Source organism: Lupinus angustifolius, chromosome LG01 (genome assembly GCF_001865875.1).
Source record: "Lupinus angustifolius cultivar Tanjil chromosome LG01, LupAngTanjil_v1.0, whole genome shotgun sequence".
Lineage (NCBI taxonomy): Eukaryota > Viridiplantae > Streptophyta > Magnoliopsida > Fabales > Fabaceae > Lupinus > Lupinus angustifolius.
The window spans coordinates 465,078-477,688 of NC_032009.1; positions in this window are offsets into that span (position 1 = coordinate 465,078).

Consider the following 12,611-nt stretch of genomic DNA (forward strand, 5'->3'; position numbering starts at 1 on the left):
AAGGTAAATCAGCTGAGCATGAGGCCTTTTGACACTAACAAAATTGATCAAAGCCAAGAAAGACAGGATCTCACAAGTAATACTTCACTCTGGATTCTGGACACAGGGGCAACAGATCATGTATGCCCTAATTTATCCATATTTGATGCATTCCATAAAATTAAACATATCACTGTGAGCCTACCAAATGGTTCCTCTGTGCAAGCTAATTATGCAGGGACCATCATATTCTCTGAATATTTAGTACTGCATGATGTCCTACTCATACCTGAATTTGCTTTCAACTTGATATCTGTATGTAAGCTCACTAAATCTATGAAATGTAGGCTAATCTTTGATGATTTGAAATGTGAAATCCAGGATATGACTATCTTGAAGATGATTGGACATGCTAGAGTGAGGAATAGCCTATATGTGCTTTAAAAAGTAACAAATAAGAGGATTGCTTTGTGTAATAACTTGAATACTGCTCTGAATGTTTCTTTCTTTGACTTATGGCACTTTAGGTTAGGCCATCCATCATCTTCTATAATGAACACAATTTGTAAAGAATTTAGCTATGTGCACTTTAATTCAGATAAGATTTGTGATTACTGCTATATTGGTAAACAAACTAAGCTTTCTTTTCCCAATAGCATGAATAAAAGCATTGATTGTTTTGATCTAATTCACATGGATATTTGGGGTCCTATTTCCAAATTTTCTATACATGGCATAAGTATTTTCTTACCGTTGTATATGATTATAGTAGGCATATTTGGATCTACCTAATGAAATCTAAGGGTGAGGCTAGATCATTAATGCAACAATTTGTTAGACTGATTCAGACCCAACACAATAAAACTGTTAGGGTGATAAGGACAGATAATGGGGTAGAATTTAACTCACCAAGCTTCTTTAAGGATCTAGGAATCATACATCAGACTTCTTGTGTTGAGACACCACAGCAGAACTCAGTTGTTGAGAGAAAACACATGCATTTGTTAAATGTTACAAGAACTCTCATGTTTCAATCAGGATTGCCAAAGGCTTATTGGTCCTATGCTGCATCTCATGCAGCATACCTAATAAATAGAATTCAGACCTTTTATGAAGACTTCCCGGGTTATTATTGATGTTGATGATGGAAAGTTGAAGGTAAAAGTTGAAGACCAAGAGGTGAACTTTAATGTTTTTGATGCTATGCAGCTTGCGTAGGACACACAACACTGCTTTCGGGTGGATGTGATTGAGGACTTATTCATGCTCGATGATATTCATTTGAGTAGGAGTAATCCTTTGGAGAAGGTTTTGAGGGGAGACCTAGAGGGAAACACCATAAATGAGGCTAAGATTATGAAGCTATGTTTAGGAGAGTTAGATGCACCCCGCAAGGTTACATCTACCCAGAATCATTTTGAAGAGTTGGGGAAAGAGAAGACAGTTGAAGCTCCAAAGGTGGAGTCGAAAGTACTTCCTTCACATTTGAAGTATGTATTTTTAGAAGAAGGAGCGCAGAAACCGATAATCATCAATAGTGCCCTTACATGTGATGAAGAACAGTTGTTAATTAGGGTCCTGAGGAAGAATGCAGGGGCAATAGGATGGACACTGGCTGATTTGCATGGAATCAGTCCATCTTACTGCATGCATAAGATCCATATGGAAGAAGATTACAAACCGGTGGCGCAACCTCAGAGGCGTCTTAATCCCATTATGAAGGAAGTGGTGAAGAAGGAAGTGATGAAACTATTAGATGCTGAGATGATTTATCCCATATATGATAGTAAGTGGGTTAGTCCTGTTCAGGTGGTCCCAAAGAAGGGAGGTATGAATGTGGTCAGGAATGACAAGGATGAACTCATTCCGACCAGAACAGTCACTAGTTGGCGAATGTGTATTGATTACCGGAAACTGAACCAGGCCACTCGCAAAGATCACTTTCCTCTACCATTCATGGACCAAATGATAGAAAGATTGGCTGGACAAGAATTGTACTATTTCCTGGATGGATATTCTGGTTATAATCAGATCACTGTGGATCCCCAAGACTAGGAATAAACAACTTTCACTTGTCCTTTTGTTGTGTTCACATACAGGAAGATGCCATTTGGACTGTGCAATGCACCGACAACATTTCAGAGGTGCATGTTAGCTATTTTTTCTGATCTTGTGGAACAGTGCATTGAGGTCTTTATGGATGACTTCTCGGTCTTCGGTTCGTCATTTGAGAGCTGCTTGGAAAATCTAAACATCGTTCTGCAATGATGTGTTGAGACAAACCTGGTACTGAACTAGGAAAAGTGTCACTTCATGGTGACTGAGGGAGTGGTCTTGGGACACAAGATCTCTTCCAGGGTCTTCAAAGTTGACAAGGCAAAGATAGAGGTCATCAAGGACCTGCCACAACCACTTAATGTCAAGGGAATTCAGAGTTTCCTTGGGCATGTAGGTTTCTATAGAAGGTTCCTAAATCTATAATCTCGAATTCCATTTTCAATCTGGCCTTGATCTTCTCAATTTCTTCATTATTGCAGCCATTGATGAAGAGGTCATCCACATACAAGAGTATGATAACTGATGCCCTATTGGATGCTTCTCTGATGTAAATTCCATGCTTATTCTTGCACCTGATGAGCCCATGTTGAAGAAAGAACCCATATAATCTTTTATTCCATGCTCTAGGTGCTTGTCTTAGTCCATAAAGAGCCTTATGAAGCTTGTAGACTTTGTCTTCATGTCCAGATACAACAAATCCTTGAGGCTGAGTTACAAATACTTCTTTGTTAAGAGGACCATTCAAGAAAGCTGATTTTACATCTAGCTGACTTAATGACCAATGCATTGAGCTTGCCATTGCAATAACCAATCTAACAGTCTCAATTCTTGCAAATAACTCATCAAAATTCAGGCTAGGTCTTTGTAAGAAACCTCTAGAAACTAGTCTTGCCTTGTATTTAGACACTCCACCATCTGGTTTAACTTTAACTTTGAATACCGATTTGACTGATATTTCCTTCTTTCATTTTGGCAAAGTTGTGAGTTCCCAAGTTTGGTTCCTCTCTATTGATCTGATTTCCTCAGTCATTGCTTTTCTCCAATGGTCTTCTGTGTTGGCTTGTTCAAAGCTAATTGGTTCCATTTCAGCTAATAAGGCCATATGAACCAGATCTCCTTCTGTGGTGATTGAAGTATCAGAGAAAACTTCATAATCCCTCAATCTGTTAGGAAGTTGCCTTTGCCTTTGAGGTCTATTACTTGTATCAATGCCACTGTTACTTTCAGTTGTGATTGTTTGAGGGAATTCATTAATCTCCTCTATGTTCATTTGACCTATTTTTGTGGATGATGCATCTGATTGATTCCAATCCCAAGCCCGTGTCTCATCAAAATTGATGTCTCTACTGTATAAGATGGAATTTGTCTTAGGATCATAGACTTTGTAGGACCCTACTATGTGATATCCTAGAAAGACCAGTTTCTCACCTTTATCATCTAACTTCTTCCTTTTGACATCAAACACATGTTTGAAGCAGATTGAGCCAAAAATTCTAAGATGTCTCACATCAGGTTTGACTCCTGACCAAACTTCCTCAAGAGTTCCATCTTTTAGTCTCTTGGTAGGACATCTGTTTATCACATAAGTTGCTGTAATCAATGCTTCTCCCCAGAATTTCTTTGGTAAGCCTTTTGACTTCAACATGCTTCTCACCACATTTAGGAGTGTTCTATTAACCCTTTCAGTTGTGCCATTATGCTGAGGGGTATATGGTGAAATCACCTCATGTATAACACCTTCTTTGTTACATAATTCTTGAAATTATTTTGAGATATACCCCCCTCCTCCATCACTCCTAATTAGCTTTACCTTCTTGCCACACTGAGTTTCAGCAAGTGCTTTGAATATTCTGAATTTCTCAAACACTTCACTTTTCTTATTGAGCAGATAAGTCCACAACTTCCTTGTAAAATCATCCTTGAAGGTTACAAAATAACAATTTCATCCAATAGATTTAGTTTCTAGAGGACCACAAACATCTATATACACTACTTTTAAGGGCTTGTTGGATCTAGTTGAAGCCTGTGAAGCAAATTTGTTTCTTTCTTGATTGCTTGTTATGCAATCTTCACACATGTTGATTCCTTTATGAATTTCTGGTAGACATGTTACCATTCCAGCTTTACTCAACTATTCTAAACCCCTTTGATTCAAATGACAGAATCTCTAATGCCAAACTCTTGTCTCATATGTAGTGGATTTCAAGCATTTCTAATCATCTATATGAATACATGTTATGAAGGTTCTATTATTTGAAAGTGGAGCCTTCAAGATTGGTCTTCCTTTCTTGTTGAAGATCTTAAGGACCCTATCTTCCATGCTTATCTTGTAACCCTTTTCCAGCAACTGTCCAAGACTTATGAGATTATTTCTCATTCTTGGTACATAAAGACATTTGAGATACTTGAGCTTGCACCATCTTTTCTTTTTATCAGAATCTTTCCAATTCCTTCTGCATTGATTGAGCTGACATTAGCAAACTTGACTTTGGTTTTAACTAAATTGTCAAGTGAGGTGAACCATTCCTTGTTCCCAGTCATATGACTAGAGCATCCTGTATCAAGATACCAATTATCTGAGGTTAATTGATTATCTTCTTTGTTTGTGATCATCATCAATGCATCTTCATTCGATACACTTTCTTCAACTGCAATTGAGGCTACTTCTTCTGCCATTAACAATACTTCTTCTTCATAATATTCATCTTTTGCTAATCTTGCCTCAACTTCTTTGCCTTTTCTTTTGAATTTACACTCAGATGCAAAGTGCCCTCAGTTATTGTAGTTGTAGCACTGAATCTTGTTTTTGTCTTTCTTCTTCTTTGCAACGAAGTTACCTCTTCTTTTGATATTTCTGGAATCAATGTCATGAGTCAAGATTGATGATCCATTCCTTTGACTTCTATGATCTATCTGATTCACTTTAGCAGCTTCATATATATTTTCTCCATGGCCTTTTCCACTGCCTCTGTTATGCTTATCAAAGTAGTCAGATTTCTTCTTGAATTAAGTACTGAGGGCTTGTTGAGATTGTCTTTCAGATAATCTCTCAAGAAATCTCTATTCATAAGCTTCTAGTGAGCCTTGTAACTCATCAATTGTTAAAAATTCAAGGTCTTTATATTCTTCAATAGCTACTACCACATGATCAAATTTAGCAGCTAAAGTTCTAAGTATTTTTTCAACAATACCTTGCTCAATTAGTTGCTCCCCACAACTTCTCACGATGTTGGTTAAGGCTCGAATTCTTGTGAAATACCCTGAGATGGACTCTTGTTCCTCCATCTGCAATAGTTCATATTGTCTTTGCATCATTTGTAATCTTACTTTCTTCACCTTCAACTCACCCGAGTAGCATTTGTCAAGTGTTTCCCAAGCTCCTTGGCAGAACTTGCAGCAAAAATCTTTTCAAAGTTGGCTTTGTCCACACATTGGTGTATGAGGAAAATTGCTTTGCAATATCTTTTCATAGCTTCCCTAAACTCTAATCTTTGTGCCTCTGTGGGATTCTCACTGAGTTGATGGACCCCAATTTGGACCACATCCAAACATTCTTGGAACCCGAAGATGGCCTTCATCTGAATACTCCCATGATCAAAGTTCTTGTTGTTAAGAATAGGTAGATTCATTGAAAAACCACCCGATGTTGTCATCTTCTCCCTTCTGGTTCAAGTCTTTCATTTTTCACTGCTCTGTGAACTTCACTTCTTGAAGTTTCTTGCACCAGCGTTTCTTGATGGCACCTCCAGAGACTTCTTGGATCGTGTAGCTCTTGATACCACTGTTGGAACTTTAATATGTTGATGAACAAAATGCGGAGAAAGAAGAAGTTTAAGTGTAAGCTAATTTTAGAAAGTGTAGATTGGTTAACAACTACCAATCCAACAACCAACTTCTATTAATAGCAAGATCAATGTTTACAAGCCTAAACTAACCAAGCCCAATACACTTACATTACAAGCTATGAATTACATTTCATTCTAACATGAGTAACATATTGCTTCTATTTAATATATTGCTTTTATTTAAAAATTCCATACGAGCCAAGAGTGTAAGGGTTGTTAAAGCATATCCTTGAAGACCTTCCATTATAATTTTCTCAGCATTTTGGACTGTCGCTCAAGCTAGAGATTTTTGCTTGAGTGACCTAGGGAATTGTTTTAAGTCGGATGTACCTCGCTTGGACGATAGGTGTCGCTTGGGCGAGAAACGCAAAGAGATTTTGGTCTTCAATATTGGAAGTGTCGCTTAAGCGCCCACCTCTTGCTCAGGCGAGAGAAAAACTTGGGCTTGGGCGAGGGATCCACAACTTATTTTCCGGAAATTCCTTCAATTACCATCTTTTTAATATGAGTTGATTAGTGTCTTGAAGTATATAGTTGTCTAAGTTTTAACAAGTTTTAATTTTGATTTGATGAAAAGATAGGATGAAAAATGTTCAAGAGAAAAATAAGTCTCCAATGGATCATTCCTCTAATGAAGGGGATAGAAAATTAGCAAAATGGGAAGATAATACATAATTTTATTAGGCAAAATAGCATCTCAGATCTTGAGTTTAACATTATAGATGATCATGATGGTGCTATACCAAATGTTGATGATGATGCTACCAATGATGATGATGGTGATTTTCCTGAACACATGGATAATATATCTTCTGATCACATGTGTCTTGTTCGAGATTCAATTAAGGATGACATTATTAAAACTTTTGTATAAAACTTGACTTTTGTGTATTATTTATTTTGTCAATTCTGTAATTCAAATTTAACAACTTCTATTTATTTATGTACGAGGTTGCTTTTTATTATTGATATTGGTTTTTATATTGTATTTTATTTTAATATATTTTTTTAACTTTTGTTATGCAATATTAAAAATTTAAAAAAAATTATAGTAAATATATATTATGTTAAATATTAAAAAATGTATATTTAAATAGTGTAAAAACAAATAAAATAATCATAACATAAACAAATAACATCATACCCTTATTGTAATTTATGTGTAAAAAATAAGCTTTCTACCTTACCCAAACAAAATAGATTAGTTTATATTCAGTTTTCAGCTAAGGTACCCAAACATAAACAGATTATAATCTCACAGTTTAGAAAATGAAAATATAAAATTCATCTATACCAAATGTACGCTATGTCTCTATTTAAAAGTTAAAGTTTAGTATGATATATTATTTTATTTAAAGGTCGGTTATATCATAAGGTTTTAAAATAGATCAACATAATTATGCTTAAATTGGTTAATAGACATGTTTTTAATAGGTTCACTTAACCCTAATAATTAAATTACATATATAATAATATCACTTATATTAAATAATATAATATGATATTATTATATATAATAATTAAATAGGTTGGTCTATTAGACTTAATAGGTCTTTAAGAAATTCAATACATATTTATACTTTATTTTTTGATTATATCCTTATTTATTAATTATCTTAGCATAATCTCTCTATTTCTTTTTAATTTAGTTTTCTATGTGAATTAAATGGGATAGTCAAATTGTATCAAGTTTTTATACAATTTAATGATTTCTTAAATTATGTGTATGACCTTAAACATAAAAAAATATAGAATATAATGTGTATGTTTAATTGAAATGAATTGAATATAGAATAAAATGATATTTTATTGTTTGAAAAAAAGATGAATGGTAAAAAAAATTGTCTCCTCTTGTTTTATTATACAACTACCAGTATACCTGTATGTTTACACTAGTCGCACCATATTGCTTCTATTGATATAAAATAACTTGGATCGAACAATGTGATATACTGAATGATATAACCAATATTTTATGTTGAATCTCATTATTAATAATAATAAAGAAGTTATGAGGAAGTAAAAATTTACATGTAAAAAATTAAACATAGAAAAATTGCGAGGAACATACACAAAATGTTAACATGTAATAAAAAAAGTAAAATGAACTACCGAGTGGATAAAAATAATGATAAAGAAATTCTAAGGAAGGCAAAACATACACTCATTGGATCGCTATGTTTTTAAGGGCATATGAATTTAAAGAAAAAAGAACAAATTAGAGAGTCATATATTAAATGAGAGAGAACATTTTGGATTGATGTACCTAACTTTAAATAAATGGCATTATTTATGTTAAATGTTAAATATGGCTCATATGCTGATATGCATATAAGGTTCTAGGCACTGTCATATATATGGCTAGCCACACAAGTTCTGTTATGATTGGTTCTTCTACTAGATATTTTTGGTCATGATAGTTAGAATTGTATTTACTTTAATGGTAGTTTGGGTTTTAAGTAAATACCAATTTTTCTATTGTATAAATTCTCTACATTTTGCCTTTGTGTAGAATCAATTCGAAAAATAAAAATTCAATGTCTTTTCTTCTCTTTTACTATTTCAATTCCCTTCTTTTATTTCTTGGTGGATTGCTAAGAAACTAAGATTAAATATCTTCTAAGTCTAACTTTAGTTAATAATGTGTTTGAAGTTGATTGTGTATGTACAATTGTTATTATCTAAATGCAAATTGATTGTCCTCCATAGATAAGGTTGTATTTAACATGATAAAGGTGAAATATACAAAGTTTAGACGGTCTGAAAAATATACTAATTTAGTATGCATTATAATTGTAATTGAATATGAAATATATGTCAAATGTTTTGGATAACTTTCTTATAGACAACATTTATTATCATAGTGTTTAGATTTAATTATTTTTATCATGTATTAATATCTTCAATCATTTTTTTGATTTATTCCTTTAGTGAATGTAACTTTGTTTAGGAGTGGATAAAAACAAATTTGCATGGATTTTTCTTAATTTGTTTACCCATATGTTTTGCCCATTACTGAATGATATAATATGGAATGTGAGAGAATCTTTTATAGTTCTTATTACTCCTCAATTTTCATTTTGTGATATTAATACATTTACATTTTATTAAAAAAAATACTTAAAAACTCTTTAAAATATTAGAGAGAAGGAAGTGATTGATGTAAGAATTTTTATATTTTCATTAAATTTTCGATCATGAACATGTTAATTAGATAGCATAATCTTACTCGCTCATAGGGATGACAAAAAAACTCGACCCGTGGGTACGCGTGGAAATACCAGCAACGGGTACCCGCAATAATAGCTTATGGGCGGGAGTGGATTTTGTGATACCCGCCTTGCGGGTACCCGCAAATTTATATATTTAGTTTTTAGTTGAATTTTTATATATATTTATTATTATTTTAAGATTATATATCATATACTTTATTATTATTTCATAATAAATTACACATATTTGACTATGATAATAAACTTATCATATAAATATCATATTATTCATGTAACAATTATTTTTACATATTGATTATTATAAATATATAATTAAAATTAAAAACTCGTTGGGTACCCGTAAATACCCGCTACCTGCATGGGTACTCGCAAATATTGCGGGTTTAGGCATGGGAAAGTACTACCCGCGCCCGTTGTCATCCCTATTTGCTCCTTTACTCCCATTGTGACATTTCTTTCCCTTTTTACTATATTAATTTTTTGCTTTATGATCTTCTATCCAATTCATTTTATCATTATAAAATTTATTACACGTTGAAATTGAATCATGCATTGATATCTTGAAATTGAATGATTTATTGAATTGATACACATTATTTTTACGTACACATAATTTATGTTGAAATTGATATTAAATAAATTTATCATGATTATAAATTTATTACACATAATTGAATGATATATCCTGCATGGGTATATTAATATTTAATACACATAATTCATATTCAGTAAATACTATTGCAATTGAATCATGTACATTGGAAGTACAAAAATAGTTTGTTGTAAATACATGTATCACAGTATGGAAGATATTTATTTTAATAATAGGACCACCGTATTCCATTAATTAATAAGATAGTAAATAACATAATATAAAATATAAATAAACAATATGTTGTCCAGAGTAAAAAATAAACAATATAAATCTAGCAATATTAAACATAATGCAGATGAATTGTAAGATATAAACAATATAGGTCTAACTATAGCATTGTAAAATCAGTTTTTTTTAAAAGATGCCTGGATTATAAATAGATCTTTATTTTTTTTTTTTAAAAACAATTATGCATGAGATCTTCATTATAGAAAATATTTATTTTTATAATTATAACTATGGAATAATAATCCTCAAGTTGTACCAGGGTATCCGTGCATGAGATCTTCATTACAGAAAATATTTGAATGACAATTATTTAAAACGTACAAAAATGGCATTAATATTTGAAAATGGCAATGAATATATTGTCATTTAGGTATAGACAATTATTTAAAAATCAAATGTATTGTCCATGAAGTAAAACCGTATAAAAATGATAATGAATCTAAATACTTGAATTAAAATTAAATAAATTAATATTAATATAAATTAATTCACATATTTGAAATGGTCATTGGATGCTATTTCTATAAACAATTAATTAAAATAAATAATGGTAATATTTAGAAGCTGTTATGAGGATCATTTTTTCCTAACTTGAATCTAGCTAATAAGTCACCAACCATACAAACTGGTATGCATAATTCAAATCAACAGTATTAAAGTAACTCACTAATGTACATACATGACTCCTTCACTTCCCCTCCTTGTCCATTTTATTTTCCATTTTTCTGTATTACATTTTTTTGCCCTGTGATCTTCACTCAATTCCATTTACCTTTCTAGAATTTATTACACGTTGAAAATTAATTTTATACAAGTATATTGGAATTGAATGATTTATTAAATTAATACACATTATCTTGATGGACATATAATTTGTGTTGAAATTGATATGGAATAAATTTATCATGATTTATTTCTCATAATTGAAATGATCATTAAATTGGATGTTATTTTTATAAACAACTAATAAGTTACTCATGCATTAGTACGAGATGGTACTTTTTACAGCATAATTAAGAACACATATTATATGTGCACTCACATGGTTAAGAATACATATGTTACTCGTGTACTTGCATGATTAAAAACACATGTTATTACCCGTGCATTCATATTGTTAAGAATATACATGTGACCCGTGCATTCGCATGGTTAAAAACACGCATTACTCATACATTCGCCTGGTTAAAATACGCATGTTACCCATGCATTTGCATAGTTAAAACATACATGTTACTCGTATATTATTTGCATTGTTAAGAACACATGTATTACTCGTGTATTTGTGATAGGACTGAAAATGTACAAAGGCCCATATGGTTATCTGATTATGTGGTGGAAAAGTAATGGGTGCAATTTCTATTTTATTTCATCTCGGGCCTTATGTTGTTTAGCCCATATCTAGTAGTTGAAACCCTAAAGTCTCTAGCTCATGTATTTAATCTTGCTCCAGCTGATACATAGAGGCTGTGAATGAATATGAATTATCTTTTTCTGCACTTAATTTCTTAGTATTTCTTATTCTAGCTCATTGTTTTCCTTCTTCCCTAATCAAGACTCTATCATTTGGTGTTTTCATTCTTGTATTATGCCTCCTAAAACTACTACCAAGGATATTGATGAGTCATTGTTACAAATCTTTGTTGATAAACTTCACGAACAACAAGAACAGCAAGATTCCAGACATGCAACTATTACAGAAGCTCTTCACACCATCACTGAAAAATTGGCCAATATTTCTACCTTACCACCTCAACCACCAGATCCCCCACAAATATCCCCAAACCAACCTGGATCCTTCAATATATCAAACCCCAACCCAACAGCCCCTATACCCCCCATTCCACCTCAACAGCCATCACCTACCTATTTTCGTAACTATACACATTCTATTGTTTCCCCGTTTTTCACTCCTAATAACCCTTGCATTCGCCCCAACTTCCCATATATGTCCCCACCCACAACTCAACCAAGACCCCCCCAAACTACAACTTGTAACACCGCGAATTTTACGATTTTGAATTATAAGATTTTATTAATATTTTTATTTATTGTATTTTCGAAAATGAATTTATGAGAATTTTAGGTAAAGAATTAGACGAAACTCTAGTTGAGTTTTAGTCTTGAAATTCTATTTCCAATTTGGTGGTTAAATTTCATGATTTTCGGAGACAGTCGGTTTTGGACCACTGTCGGGGCCGAATCTCACCCGGTACGGCTCAAAAAGTGGTTTTTGAGTTCCGTAACTCGGAATTGAATTCTGATTGCACCGTTGGTTTCGTAATTTCATTTCGAGTCAATATAGACCCTGAGTACAGACATACCTATTTTCTAAATATTTTTCACTCGGAATACCGAAATCCGAAATTCTAATCAGATATTAAAATCGGGCGATTTATAATACCGATCGAGTATTGGCCGATAATACTCGGGCATGTTTATTGCACGTGTCTGCGAGATGATTATTTCGCATTGGGATGCGAGATTTGACTTCCATAAAGCAAATCTCACATCACTTTCTCAAATATCTCATGAGCTCATCATTAGCCACCCTAGGAGATTTTTTCATCATTGCGTAGAGGAAATCTGATTTCCCTCTCCCCTTAAACCCTC